Source organism: Nicotiana tabacum, chromosome 4 (assembly GCF_000715075.1).
Source record: "Nicotiana tabacum cultivar K326 chromosome 4, ASM71507v2, whole genome shotgun sequence".
NCBI lineage: Eukaryota > Viridiplantae > Streptophyta > Magnoliopsida > Solanales > Solanaceae > Nicotiana > Nicotiana tabacum.
Window position 1 is genome coordinate 27,658,112 of NC_134083.1, and position 4,802 is coordinate 27,662,913.

Consider the following 4,802-nt stretch of genomic DNA (forward strand, 5'->3'; position numbering starts at 1 on the left):
AACCGGCTGGGCTGGTAGTGCCCCCGGTATCTGAAGTCCCTGTACTACCTGGTCTGGAGTACGGGCAACGAGGGTATGAGTACCTCCCCCAGCCTGAGAAGTGGCAGGTGCGGCTTGAGCCGAAACCACCTGAGCAAGACCAGTGCAGGCTGCCAATATCTGGGCCAAAGTCTCCTGAATGCCTGCAATCTCAATGGGTATAGCTGGTGCCTGAGCTAATCCTGTCGGCTAAACTATATCTGGAATCTGCTCCTGAGCTGGAACAACTGGTGGTACTATAGGTGCTATTCCAACTGTGGTACGAGCTACACCTCGACCTCTACCACGGCCCCGGCCTCTCGTGGCCCTAACTGGTGGCACTGATGGATGACCACCTGATCCGGTAGTACGTGTCCTCACCATCTGTGAGAGAATAGAATAGCAGAAATTTAGTTTCCAGAATCAACAAATTAGCACGACAGAATACAAGAAAGTGAAATTTTCCTAAGGGTTCTGCAGCCTCTCGAAGATAAGTACAGACGTCTCCGTACCGAAGATGAGACTTATGTAACCTAGGCTCTGATACTAACTTGTCATGACCCAAAATCCCAACATGTCGTGATGGTGCCTATCTCGCTACTAGGCAAGCCGAAAATCTTAATAAACCAAAACTTCTCTTTAAGGTTGAAAATATAAAATTTAAATACAATACAAACACTCCCCAAAACCTGGTGTCACTGAGTACATGAGCATCTAATATGAATACAAGTCTGGAAAATATAGTCTATAATAGTCTGAGACCAAATATAGTTAACAAGAGATAAAGAAGGAGAGACAAGGTCTACGAAACACAACAGCTACCTCAAAATCTCCTGAAAATCAACCGCGCGAAAGGATCAACACCCGCTATGTCCAGGAACACCTGGATCTACACACGAAGTGCAGGGTGTAGCATGAGTACAACCAACTCAGCAAGTAACAATAATAAATAAGTAGCAGAGGATAGTAACGAGCTATACAGTTATGGTTCATTTCCAGTAATTCCAGCAAAGAATAGACATGCTATCAAATCTGGCAGTTTAATGTCAATTCAATTTTTATATAGTTCTTGTTCATGTAATCCGTATATCAACAATCTTTCAGAGATTTCACAACAATGACAAATAGCAACTAAGTGCAACAATAAATGGAAATCAAGTACAACCTCTTAGGACAACAATCACTCATTGGGCTCCCAGCCCTCATCACTCACTCTCAATGAGTACTCGCGCTCACTGGGGGTGTACAAACTCCGGATGGGCTCCTACAGCCCAAGCGCTATAATATGCACGAATAACTCACGTTCCATAATATAAATATCTGGATCCGCACGGCCAACTCACGTGTTGCACAGCCAACTCACGTGCTATAGTATAATATAAGGATCCACATGGCCAACTCACGTGCTATAGTATAATATAAGGATCTGTACTACTAACTGACTTGCTGCACGGACAACTCACGTGCTATGATATCAATATCTCACAATCAGGCCCTCAGCCTCTGTCAGTCATAAATCTCTCCAGTCTCTCGGGCTCTCATTAATCATAAAATCAGCCCAGACAACAATGATATGATGTATCAATAATAATAACAGAGACTGAGATAAAATGTGCAAGTAAAAACTGAGACTAAGTACATATAGCACTTAGCAGGAAATTCAACAAGTGCGCGACCTCTGTGGGTCCCAACAGTACTATCACATAGCCTAAGCATGATTTATAGTCAAATTTTTATCAACACATAGAGAGCATATAGCTAACAACAAATTATTCAACTTTACAGTTTTCCGGGACGAACCAAGTCACAATCCTCTCGGTGCACGCCCATATGCCCGTCACTTAGCATGCCCACACGCCCGTCACTCTGCTATGCCTTTGCCTCGCAAATCGGCCTCCGAATGCCTCGAATCTAGTCACAAATAATTCGTTTCAATCAATAAAATTTATTGTAATTAATTCCATAAGAAAATATTAATTTTTAATAAAACTCCGAAATTTAGCTCAAAAATTGCCCGTGCGACCCACATCTCGGAACCCGGCAAAAGTTATAAAATTCGAAAGCCCATTCAATCACGAGTCTACCCATACCAATTTTACCAAAATCCGACCTCAACTCGACCCTCAAATCTACAAATCTTATTTCCAAATTTCTAAGTTCCAATCTCTGATTTACACCTCAAAATCATGTAATCTAGTCGATGATAATTCAATATTATGGCATAGAAATAATCACAAGGGACTAACCTCATGTTTTCCTTAAAAATATTTCAAAACTTGCCTCTCCTCAAGCTCCAATTTGTCAAAAATGGCGAATGGGACGAAGTCCCTGTTTTTATAATTTTGCCCAGACAACCTCGGTTCTGCCTCGATCTTGGCCTTCGATCGAGGTCCTCGATCCTAGGCCTCGAATCTGGCCCTCGATCCTGGTCCTCGATCCTAGGCCTCGATCCTAGCCCTCGATCGTGGCTTCGACCATGCTTTCGACCGTGGCCCTCGACCCTGGGCTCGATCATGGCTTCGATCGTGGTCCTCGACCCTGGGCTCGATTTTGGCAGGTTCTAGGCTCGATTCTGAGAGATTTCTGGGCTCGAGTTTGGCAGAAGAAATTTCCAATAGAAGGAAATTGCAGCAACTGTTGTAGTTCAATGTTTTGATTCGTTAACCATCCGAAACTCCCCCGAGGCCCTCGGGACCTCAACAAAATATACCAAAAAGTCCTAAAACATCATACAAACTTAGTCGAATCCTCAAATCACCTCAAACAATGCTAAAACCATGAATTACGCCCCAATTCAAGCCTATTGAACTTTGAAACTTTCCATTTCTACAAACAACGTCGAAACCTATCAAATCACGTCCGATTGACTTCATATTTTGCACACCAGTCATAAATGATATAACAGACCTATTAAAAATTTTAAAATTTGACCCCGATATCAAAAAGTCAACCCCCGGTCAAACTTTCCAAAAATTCAACTTTCGGCATTTCAACCCTAATTCCTCTACGGACCTCCAAATAATTTTCCAAACATGCTCCTAAGTCCAAAATCATCATACGGAGCTATTGGAATCATCAAAATTCAAATCTGAGGTCATTTACACAAAGATCCATATCCGGTCTACTTTTCTAACTTAAAATTTTCAATTATGAGACTAAGTGTCCCATTTCATTCCGAATTCCTGCCGGACCCGAACCAACTAACCCAATACGTCCTAAATCAATTGCAAGGCATAAATTGAGCAATAAATGGGGGAACACAGTTATGATATTTAAAACGACTGACCGGGTCGTTACACTTTTATATGAAAGAATTATATTCAAAATATTATTTCAAAGAATTATATTCGGAAGGTATTTATTCGAAAGAATTATATGTGAAAGATTTATATTTGAAAGACATGTTTAATTGGTTGTACTTGTGTTCCTTATTCATTCGAGTAAATATTATGGTGTTCTTGTTGCCTTGCTGTTTATATCACTGGTTGATTTTTGTTGTTATTATTGCTAGTTATTTTCAAGTACTATTGTATACTGCTATATTGCATAGGTTATTTGACTAGTGAGTGTCTTGATTGAACTTCATCACTACTCCACCGAGGTTAGTCTTGATACTTACTGGGTACCGACCATGGTGTACTCATACTACACTTCTGCACATTTTTGTGCAGAGCCAGGTATTGGAGATATCTGACTCGGGCAGAGTTAGTGTGTTGATCTCAAGGATTCGAGGTAGAGCTTCTTGGTCGTCGCAGTCCCTCGGAGTATTTCTATTTTATTGTACTGTTAATTATTATTCGAACAGTATTGTATATTCCATCCTTGAGATCATTTCATAAATCCAGTTAGAGTTCGTGACTCAGTATTACCAGTCTTGAAAGGTTGTTTGTAATTATTTCCGTTGTTGGTTTATGTGTTGAAACAAATTTGGCTTGAATTGTAATTATAATCGGCTTACTTAGTCTTAGAGAATAAGTTCCATCACAACGCCTGTGGTGGGATTTTGGGTCGTGACAAGTTAGTATCAGAGCTCTAGGTTCATAGGTTCTACGAGTTACGAACGAGTTTAGTAGAGTCTTGTGAATCAGTATGGAGACATTTGTACTTATCTTCGAGAGGCTACAGAGCTAGTTGGAAAAATTTCCACTTCTTTCATTCATTATCGTACGACATTTATTTAGCTTGAAACATATATCTTATGTTCTTTTGCATCCACTCGTGTATGAAATTGTGCACTCGGTATCAACTATGCGCCAATGGTTCGTGATACTTCATAGGGGTTATAAGGGAGCCAGGGTTGCTCAACCATTGTTACCACGTGTCGTCCAGATCAAGGATACGAAAGTATTGAGAGATCATTCAGTTGTGCACATGGGGGTGCAACAGGTTCTGATACCTGGTTGATAAGTACAATCTTAAGAAGGTTTAATTAGTTTCCTAATCGTCATAATCGTGGTAAGGTCACGAGGTGGATGTAGATCTGAAGATAGTTGGAGGTATTAGAGACTATGTGGTTCGTATGAAATTTCTATTTAGCGAAGGGTACATACTAGCAACCAAGACACTGGAGGTAGCGAATTTAACTGTCACGAGGATGAAATGCGCCAAATAAATGGCTTGAGGTGTCTTATGATCGGTGTCGTACGAGCAATGAAGGTTAGTATTGTGGATCATCGGAATGTGCCCTATGGCTTCGCGCCAAGTGATGGGAGTCCACTATTAGTTTTGGCATGAGATGTATTTTTGTTGTATTGAAAGGTTCTCCTAAACTTGTATATGATTAA